At 43.1% G+C, this 11024-nt stretch overlaps 1 long non-coding RNA gene across 1 annotated transcript; it reads right to left on the bottom strand.

Annotated features, from left to right (window-relative positions):
• Nucleotides 1-2640: 2640 nt before the first annotated feature.
• Nucleotides 2641-10672, bottom strand: LOC113888475. Its single transcript, XR_003509984.1, has 3 exons — nucleotides 10420-10672; nucleotides 4658-4833; nucleotides 2641-2872 (listed from the first exon to the last, which is right to left on the bottom strand). It is a non-coding gene; the product is annotated as an uncharacterized LOC113888475 (long non-coding RNA).
• Between the last annotated feature and the right edge of the window lie 352 nt (nucleotides 10673-11024).

Below are 11024 nucleotides of genomic sequence, written 5' to 3'. Positions count from 1 at the left end.
CTCTTTGAATTCAATATATCCACCCAGAGAGAAAACTGAAAATTTAGATACATTGCAACTTGACACCTGTGGGATAGAATATGCAAATGTCAGCTTCCTAAGTGGAGGCCTGCAAACTTTATCCTGATGACCAAGTCTTAATATCGGAGAATGGGGCCTATTAAAATGGATGAAATTGTAACCTGTTGTGCAAACTGAGGGGAAATGATGGCATTGCCTTGCCAGTTTCAAAGGCACAACTTGCTTCCACTGGTCTTAATATACAGCCTGACTTCTCTTAATAGTATCTTCTTTACGCAGTGTTTCTAAGGCAACTATCATGATTACAATCCTGTTAGTGTTCGCTTGTTTCAGTACTTATTGAGCTGCTGTTTGTGTCAGGCACTCTCTTGAGTACTGAGGATAGAGTATGAAGATAATGTACAAAGTCTCAGTCCTCTCATACTTTTTCTTGGAATTGGTATAGAGTACCCAATGCTGGTCATCAGGGTTTCACTATGCTTCTTATGGAGTGTCCGCAGTACATTTGGAAGGAGGAAGCACTCCATTTGAGTTCAGCCATTCAGTCCTGTCCTACTCTTTCCTACCCCATGGACTGCACACCAGGCTTTCCTGTCCATCACCAACACCTGGGTCTTGTTCAAATTCACATCCATGGAGTTGGTGATGCCATTCAACCACGTCATCTGGCTTTGGCTTCTGGGAGTCTGGGAGTGTGCAGCAGGGCCTTTGCCTTGTGTACCAAACTACATGCATTTGGAGTCTGTCTCTTCTCTCTCCTGAACCCTGTGCTGTAGAATCGATTGGTGAGACTGAGTATGGTTAAGCCAGGACATGACTCATGCAGAATATGCCATGGTATTTGCTATTGGACCACTGTTTATACACAGTTTAATGACAAACTCAATGTGGTTCTGACTATATATTCATTTCTGATTTAGACCAACTCCATGGTTGCTTTGACATATGGTATTCTCAAGGCCAAAGTTGCAAGGTTTGATTCCCCACCAAGATCAATCAACTTTAGGAAGAGAAAACTTTGGGACTGCTTAAGACCTGTACCCATAAGTTGCCACCCTCTTACTAGTCTTACTAGCTTATAGCATGGAAACAGGCAAGAGCCTAGTAACACTTGCTCAAAAGTGAAATCAGTTCCAAGTGTGCACCTTTTAGAGGGTAGCACTCTACTTGCTATTTGCATACCTAGTGTGTATTATTATGGGTCAAGTGTAGTAGGGGTCAACTCTAAATCATACCTGCACTGTTGCTATTTTCATACAATCGAACATTAATAGGGGACAAGGAAACCCCATATGTTATTTGGTTTCTAAGATAATTTTAATAACCTGTCTGTAGTTATTACTACATCAATATATTTTTGTTCATAGCTGCTAACAATTACCAAGATGGATTGATTAATTTTTTCTTTCTATTGTATTATCGCCCTGGTAAAAATTTAACTACACACTTGTGATTTAGCTGTATCAGTTCAAACTCAGTCTATTTTTTGTATAAATCTATTGAATTTTGCAAAATTCAAAACAGATTTTGATTGTTGCACTCCCTTTAAAAATAAGATTTATAAGATTAGGCATGTAGTAAAACTGGTTACCATGTAACTGTAACCTTGGGTGGTGGGCTAAACTGACAAGTGTTAACAAAGCCCATTAAAGATGGTAAGGGAGATAAAAGGAGGAAAAAGGAGGAGTAACTGGTGGCATCATCCCTACACTAATTTTCAAGTAAAAGGCATTGAGACACGGGGGAAGCAAGGATGATGCAGTGATCAGAGATTTTGGTGGCCTCACTAAGCGTTTTTTGATTCATTGTAAGACAAATGGGCTTCCCAGGTGGTGCTAGTGGGAAAAAACCTGCCTGCCAATGCAGGAGATGCAAGAGATGCAGGTTCGATGCCTGGCAGGAAGATCCCCTGGAGAAGGGCATGGCAACCCACTCTAGTATTCTTGCGTGGAGGATTCCATGGACAGAGGAGTCTGCTGGGCTACAGTCAATGGGATCACAGAGAGTCGGCTGTTACGAGGCGACTAACACACACAGACACACAAACACACACACTAAACACACGAATTTACCATAGTGAGTAAACATCTGTCCTGCATCCATGCTAAGTTGCTTCAGCCGTGTCCAATTCTGTGCCACCTCATGGACTATAGCCTGCCAGACTCCACTGTCCATGGGATTCTCCAGGCAACCATACTGGAGTCGTATGCCAGCCCCTGTTCCAGGGGATCCTGGAAACCCAGGGATGGAACCCAGGTTTCCTGCATTGAAGGCGGATTCTTTACTGTCTGAGCCACCTGGGAAGTTACTTCTGTTAACTGTTTCCAAAAGCTTCATATGAATTTTATTTTGGAAATTGGCCTTCATTAGGAAGGTGATGAGGAAGTCATCCAAAGCAGGAAGCTTGTTTTGGTAAACACTCAATGTGTAGGTGGGTCTTTTGATGTATATTGTTATTCTTTTGCATGGAGTGTTCCGGAGTCAAGATGTGCAATGAAAAAGGAAAATATCTAATGTATGGGGCGTATAACATTTGCGGTACCTTCCTTCAGTTTTGCGTTGTGAAGTGTTTTTCACTTTTCAGATCCTTCCTCTCTTATGCCTATTAGGTTTCTTGGGCATTCATAATGAAGACCAGTCATATAGCTTCAGATTTACTGTGTGTGGATGATGCTCAAACTATCCTTACCTTTAAGACCGACGATATCACAAGCATTGGTTCCTCATTCAAGTTCACTGTGTCTCCACAGTTTAGTTTCTTCTGTAGGGCTCTGCATGATTTTATACTGGCTGATTTTCTGAAGATGCCTTCTGTGGACGACCCTTTTTGATTGACAAAGGAGAGCATATCCTATAGGGAAGGAAAGAAAAGAAAACTGTGGGACATTTCATGTCTAGAAGCCCAGAGCACAAGCTTGCTCCTGTTTTGACAGAGCTGTGGTATATGAGGGTACAGTTCTAGAACAGCACCGAAGTCAATTTGAAATTTTTTCTTCAGTGTCTCTAAATATATTTTCGACCCAACAATCGATCTGACTTTCATACACTGAAACATTGTAAACACTTGTGTAATCAGATTTTCCGTTTCAGTGAATTTACTGTGTTAAACGTCTCTGCTTTGAGGCCTTTGTAGATTCACCCTCTCCTTCTTCACCGCTCCTTTCTCTTTATTCCCTATTATAGATGCTCTTCCCTAAGTGTGGAAATCTTTTTGCCATATGCATGCTCCATTTGTTTCTTCCCCTTCCAGGCACTGTCCACCCCATTCAGTCCTGTTTCCTGTATTCCCTCCCCTCAAAATCAGGCTCAATACGTCTCTCCTCCTTCTCCGATGACAATCCTGTCTCATCAGCCTTTCTAGTTCCTTTTCCTGTATTTTCATGTCCTCTGCTGTCTGCAGAGTTAGAGAGATAACAGATATTGGAGCCAGGTTTTTCAAGGAATGTGGAATCTGTTATGCCAGTCATCCACTGTGTGACTTTGGGCATAGCACATACTTGGGTGAGGCTCTTTTGTTTTCATTGATGAAGTGGGGGTGATGATAGTCATGGCTACCCCCTAAATGTTCTGTGAAAGACGCAAGGTCTGGGGTAGTAGCTAGCACGTAGCTAGTATGATGAATTTCTTCATATATACCATAAAATTCCCTGCATCTAGTGTAGTGCTTGGAGAGATAGTGGACAGTGGACAAGAGTTAATGCTTACAGTTCAATACACTAATTTGATATAGCAGAGTCCGAACTCTGTGACTCTCTTTTGACACCTTCTGTCAGGAGCAAATGATTCATCTTTGCCAGAGGATGCGTACTTTATGCTTAAACACTTGAGTTGCAAATCAAATCCCTGTGAGACATTTTGCATCATAAGGGGGAGTAGACTCAGCTGAAGGAGACTTGAGACTCGTGTGGACTTCAAGGGAGGAGACGACGAGACATAAGAGGATGAGGTGGACTCTCAGAGATTCTTACACACAGAGTCTGAAGGAAAGCTACTTGGTCAAAATAGCCTGGAGTTAAAACTCGCCTCCAGGACCTCCCCACCATTCTATGCAAAACAAGCACTCTGTCACCCGAAGGAAAAAATGGACATTGGGTTGATTTTGCCCAGCTCCCAGCCTGTCCCAGCCTCTGGCTGATCTCCACAATTCCTTGCCACAGCTGTTTAAGAGATAACTACTCTGAACAACCTTGCAGAAGAACAGGTCCCCTTAAGACTGGAGCTTTCCACATACGTGCCTCTATATACTTCCTCTTTTCTTGGGTAAGGGCAGCAGCTCACTAATCTGACTGCTGCCCCTTCTCACCTCATAAAGGTGATCTGTAAAGGACTGCTCTCACTCTTTTCCTCAACCTCGCCTTCTCTAACTGCCTTAACTTACAGGGTCCATGTTAACTGGTTTGAGCTGGTATAGATGGGTCTTTGTTGAAATCAGCGGAATGGATGAGAGTATCTTTTCATCTTGTACTTGCCTTCTGACTCTGCAGTACCTAAATCAGATCTTATTCTTTGAAGTAATGTTATGAATCTTATCGGACAAAGCCAGACTTCTTCATTTGGGAGTAGATTTGGAAGAGAACACTTGGTCTCTCAGCACTCCCCTTCTCAGGAAGGTTACAGAAACCAAAATAAGACCTACCAGAATTGGGGTGGGCAGGGTGTCATTATCACATACATCCTCAAGAGGAGCTCCAAAGAGCTGTTTTGGCTTTGTGGGTGGTAGAGACGGGTGTTGGTTCTCCTTGCAGGTCCTGGAGATACAGCCAAAGGCCCAGTTTTTGAGAGAACTCTTCCTAACTGTCTTCTTGTCTGAAACTAATGTAGAAGAGAGATTTTCACTAGTAGTAGTTTAGCTTATTTAGCCTGATTTCCACCATTTACATTCAGCAGCATGTTCATGGCAGAGGCTGAAAGAGAGAAACTGAACCATTTGTTATATAGCATTCCCCTTATTCTAAAGCAGGCTAATTGCATCCTTGTGGTGTTACCATGTTCTTCTTGCCCATATTCTGCAAACCAGTAGTTAAACCTAGAGGCGTGATCAGACACAGGGTTGATTCTCCCTGTGACAGTATTCCCCAGACAGTGCTCTCTATTCCCTTTGCCCTGTGGCATGAGACACTTAACCTATAGTTACACAAGTTTCCTAATATTAAGTGTTATCAGTGGATTCTGGGTTCAGATCTCATTTGAAAGGCAACATTATTTAATATTCAAATCAAGCAGCATTTGTAGGAAGTTTCCGTCCTCTGTTCAGTTACCTGTTTGGCTTTCTGAGTACCCCGTCATGCACAATTTTCTCCCTTGAAAAGAATCGCCTTTCACGAGATATCCTGCCTGACAGTGCTTATCAGTCAGCCTCTCGACCTCTCCTCTGGGAGGCCACACACCACAGTCAGCTCCAAGGATGACTTCCTGCCCTCAGGGTCCTTGAGAAGTAGTCATTAATTGCAGACAATGTGGTAAGATTACAGGGGGCCAGTTTTTGTGTGTGTGACACCTTACTCAGCTAACCCAAAGATGAATTTTAACTACCAACAGCCCCTGTCAAAGGATTGTTTTTCAAAAAAGAGTGATCAGCAATGAAGAATTGAGTTCAAAGTGTCTCGTGTCCAGCTATGAATGTTTTCCTGATATTTCCTCAATAAACCTGCTTAATATTTCCTTAAATAACCTGCTTAAATAACCAGCTAAAGAAGTCAATTAGAGGAGCCCAGTTGTAGAAAAATAAACAGAAGAATTTAACCAAATCTTTTAAAATGCCCATCCACTTGTCTTTCGGAGACATAGTGAGTGCCGCACCATGTCCATTCAAGTGAGTGAACCACTTGTGGTGCTGGGTGAGAGAACCAGAAGGCTCCTATTCTGCCTCTTAATTGGATGAGTTACCTAAAAGTCTTTGAGCGTCAGTTTGCTCAAATGTAACATAAATGATGCTACTTACACCTGACTGGACTACATAACATAATGTACTACCCAGCACAAGACATGGCACATAGCAGCCTTAATAAAGGTAATTTCCCTCCTTCAGAAGGCCTAAGGCAGCCTAGACATCAGTCGCCTCCCCCTAAGCAGACCGCACCCCCATTCTCCATTTGACTGTGTAGCCTCCAGAAGGTGTGCATTCCTGAAGGAATGCCATCACTTTGCCTTAGGCTCTTCCTGCCCTGACAGTCACACTACCATCATTTTAAAAGGAGATAATGAAGAAAGCAAATGCATTCTTAAATTCAGGAACAGATTCTCCTAATTAATATGTACAAACGTGAAAAGATACATGTTTATATGGGTTGAGTTGCTTTATGCACCCTGGTTTCCCTACTCTTAACCTGATTCTTTTATTTCTAAACTACCCACAGGTATTCATGTATTTCAAATGTATTCCTTCATTGTTCAGCTTTAATAAGAATACTCTTAGGAAGAAAACTCTATCAGTTGGTACAAAGCTATATGGCCAGCTAGCCTATAAGCATAGATGGAAAGCAAAATAGACATTAAGGCCTACGCTTTTATTTTCAGGCCTAGATGGAGCTTTCGTAATGTACATTGGTTGGTGTTAGAGTTCTTGTGGGCTCTGTGACCAATAAGACTATATACTATAGCCACGAAAAGTATGGTGCTCAGTTGTTCAGTCGTGTCCAACTCTTGCGACCCCATGGACTATAGCCTGTCAGGCTCCTGTCCGTGGGACTTCCTGGATCATAATACTGGAGTGGGTTGCCAGGGACTGTGAAACAGGTTAACTTTACAACCTCATCTTTCTTAAACAATCCTGGCAAGATTTAGGTTAGTGTTTTTCCTCATGCTCAAATTAGGGTTTGAATGTTAAAAAATGAAATTGTGTAACTTTGTGGGTATAGAATAACAATTCTAAGAATACAAATACTTTAAGTAGAAATTCTATTCTGGCCCCAGTACTTGCTAAATTAGGAAGACATTTTATTCAGAGAAAGAAATGTCAATGGGACAATACTGGAATGGTAGCAGGGATGATTGCAAGAGGAAAGACTTAAAAACAAACAGACACATAAGCATTCAGTCCAGTTCCATTTGCAACCTAGGTCTGAAACAGAATGGAAAGAGAGCTTGCTGTGGAGGTAGAATCCAGAGTTCACGTCTCAGAGGCGGTCCTAAGGTGGCGGAGAAATAGAACAGAAAGACGACTTTCTCCCCACAAATTCATCGAAAGAACATTGAATGCTGAGCAAATTCCAGAAAACAATTTCTGAATGCTGGCAGAGGACATCAGGGACCCAGAAAGGCAGCCCATTGTCTTTGAAAGGCGGTGGGACAAAATATAAAAGAGAAAAAGAGAGACAAATGAGGTAGGGACAGAGATCTGTCCTGGGACGGTAGTCTTAAAAGAGGAGAAGTTTCCCAACACTAGGAAACACTCTCATTGGCAGGTCAGTGGGGAGTTTTGGAATCTCAGAGGGTAACATAACGGGGAGGAAAAAGAAAGAAAGAAAGAAAGAAAGAAAGAAACCCCACAGATTGCGTGCCTAACAACAACTTCCAGCAGGGAACTAGTCCAGACACTCACGATTGCCACCAGCAAGCGGGGGGCCTGAACAGGAAGGTGCGGGCTGCATTGCTTAGGGTAAGGGCCAGGCCTGAGTGCCCTGAGGGCAATCTGAGGGAGCTAATGTGAGATAGCAACCCAAATTGTGGGATAGCCAGACAGAGAGAAAAAAAACTATCCTGTGAAAAGCCCTAATCTAAGGCACTTCCTGGCCCACTCACAGAGCAGAGGACTGAGAGAATACCAGAGCAGAGCTAGCTGGCTGTGCACTGACCCATCTCCCACCAGAGACAGGGAGGCAGGCGGGGGCAGCCAGAGCCTGAAAGGGGCAATCTCAGCCCCAGAGAGGCATCCTCTACAAAACTGCAAGCAGGCTCCCATTTGCTAACCAAGACTTGTTGGGATACTGGGCGGTTGACATCCGCTGGGACGGTCGCGGCCAGAGATCAGCTCCCCAGAAGAGACACACGGCCCACCTGAGACGGGCAGGCCTGCTGCCAACCAGCAAATTGAGCGGCTGGGATGGGGGAGGTATAAGACACACCACACCTGGGGGTCACTGTGCTCGTTAAGCACCTGGTCGCCTGAGCTGCTCGGACATGGGAAGGGCACAAAACGCAGGTCCAACTGAGCCTGTGCCTTTGTGGAGTACCTGAGAACCTGAACCTGAACCTGAACGGCTTAGACCTGGGAAGTACACGCAACCCAGGGCCCACCTCAGACAGTTGCAGGCAGAGCAACCTGAGCCTGAGCAGTGTAAACTGGGAAAGCACACACACCGTGAGCGGGGGCAAACCCAGTGCGGCCAGGACACTGTGAGCACACGCCAGGGATATTTGTTTGCAGTGCTCCTCCGTCACCACAGTACCACTGAGTAAGTGGGCCTAAATAAGTGACCACCTTCGCCCCCATGACTCAGGGCGGAAATTAGACACTGAAAAGACCAGCAAACAGAAGAAGTTAAAATAAACAGAGGGAAGCGCTCTGGAAAAGACAGGTGCAACAGATTAAAACGTTGGAGTTAGCACTGACTACAATGGAAGGGGCCTATAGATCTTGAGAAGTATAAGCTGGATAACGGAACTATCTGAAACTGAACTAACCCCACACTGCCCACAACCACTCCAGAGAAATTCCTAGATATATTTTTACTATTATCATTAAAAAAAAATTTTTTTTATGTCCTCTATTGCTTCTTTAATTTTAATTTTTATAACCTACTATTACCTTTCAAAAAAATACCCTATTTTTAATGCAAACTTCATATATATATTTTATCATTTTTTGTTACTTTGTTTTTTTAATACTGTATTTGGGAGTCTCTAACCTTTACTGTAGACTTTTAATGTTTGCTTTTTGGTATTTGTTGTCAATTTTGTACATTTAAGAACCCAATCTTCACTGCCCATTTCTACTTGGGAGTTTGATCACTGCCTCGATTGCTCTCTCCCCCTTTTGACTCTCCTTTTTCTCCACCAGGTCGCCTCTATCTCCTCCCTCACCCTTTTCTTCCCTACCCACTCTGTGAATCTCTTTGTGTATTCCAGGCTGTGGAGAACACTTTGGGAACTGATTACTGGCTGGATCTGTCTCTCTCCTTTTGATTGCCTCTTTTCTTGTCCTGGTCACCTCTGTCTCCTTCTTCCTTCTCTTCTCTGTGTAACTGCATGAACCTCTCTGAGGGGTCCAAACTGTGGATAGCACATAGGGAATTGGTTACTGGCTAGCTTGCTCTCTTCCGTTTTGATTCCCCCTCTTCTTCTCCTGGTCAACTCTATCTCCCTCCTCCTTATTCTCTTCTCCATCTAACTTGGTGAACCTCTCTGGGTTCCCTCACTGTGGAGAAGCTTTTCATCATTAACCTAGATGTTTTATCATCGATGCTGTACAGATAGAGAAGTCTTGAGGCTACTCTAAGAATAAGACGGAAAACCAGAGACAGGAGGCTTAAGTTCAAAACCTGAGAACACCAGAGAACTCCTGACTCCAGGGAACATTAATGGACAAGAGCTCATCCAAAAGCCTCCATACCTACACTGAAACCAAGCACCACCCAAGAGCCAACAAGTTCCAGAGCAAGACATACAACGCAAATTCTCCAACAACGCAGGAACATAGCCCTGAGCTTCAATATACAGGCTGCCCAAATTCACACCAAACCCATAGACATCTCAAAACTCACTACTGGACACTTCACTGCACTCTGGAGAGAAGTCCAGCTCCACCCACCAGAACAGGGACGCAAGGTTCCCTAAACAGGAAACCTTGACAAGCCACTCATACAACCCCACCCACAGTGAGGAACCTCCACAATAAAGAGGAACCACAAGCTGCCAGAATACAGAAAGGCCACCCCAAATACAGCAATCTAACTGATGCTGAAGCTGAAACTCCAATGTTTTGGTCACCTGATGTAAAGAACTGACTCATTGGAAAAGACCCTGATGCTGGGAAAGATTGAAGGCAGGAGGAGAAGGGGACGAGAGAGGATGAGATGGTTGGATGGCATCACCAATTCAAAGGACGTGAGTTTGAGTAAGCTCTGGGAGTTGGTGATGGACAGGGAGGCCTGGCACACTGCAGTCCTCGACCCCAAGGACTTGGGGTCACTGTAGTCCTTGGGGTCACAAAGAGTCGGACACGACTGAGCAACTGAACTGAACTCAACGAATCGTGATGTCTCCTAAAGCTGTACTAGTTGCTTCTTGAAATCAGAACAGTCTTATCCTTGCTTTGATCTCACAAGTGGGAATCTTCCCATGTCTTGGAGCAGATGGAAATTACTGCCCTTAGAATGTGCTTTGGGCTCTAGGATCTCCCACTGACCCCTGGCAGCCTTGCTGTCTTTGGCATCAAAGCCAGTTACATTATTCACGTACCTGCAACCTTCTCACTGTTATCGGTAATATCAGTGATATCACTGTTATCAGAACTCACTGACGTCTCTCCAAAGAGACAAGTGATATCTTCTCCAAATATCTTGAGACAGTTTTCAATGAGAAATTGTATGAAAGAAATCTGTAACACGAGGGGGCAAAAAATGGGGTATTACTCTACATATGGTGTAATAGTAAATCACATTTCATCCATGAATCTTGGCTCTAACCAAAAATGCAAATGAAATCTGAGAAAAATTCAGACTTGACTAAAAAATATATAAATATATTATATATACATCAGCTTTTTCTAAGACATAACTCCTACTTTAAAGAGTAGTTTGGGCTCAAATTTTAAAATTCTTTTAGTCAGTGGGCTAAAGTTATAATATGAAGCCTGGTTTAATAGCTAAAATTTTGTAATGATGGTTAACATGCTTAAAACTAGGATGATTTTTAAGTATCCCGCATAGGATATGTGGGACAAAAATGTATATTCTCTTATTAAGTTTTATTTATTTTTAAGAAAATTTTTTTTAGTTTTCTTGAGATAGATATTATATATCTCATATTATTAAAATTTATAAAGTATCGAATACAACACCAAT

The sequence above is a fragment of the Bos indicus x Bos taurus genome, unplaced genomic scaffold (assembly GCF_003369695.1).
Source record: "Bos indicus x Bos taurus breed Angus x Brahman F1 hybrid unplaced genomic scaffold, Bos_hybrid_MaternalHap_v2.0 SuperScaffold_100190, whole genome shotgun sequence".
Lineage (NCBI taxonomy): Eukaryota > Metazoa > Chordata > Mammalia > Artiodactyla > Bovidae > Bos > Bos indicus x Bos taurus.
This window is presented reverse-complemented; position numbering and strand designations above follow the sequence as displayed.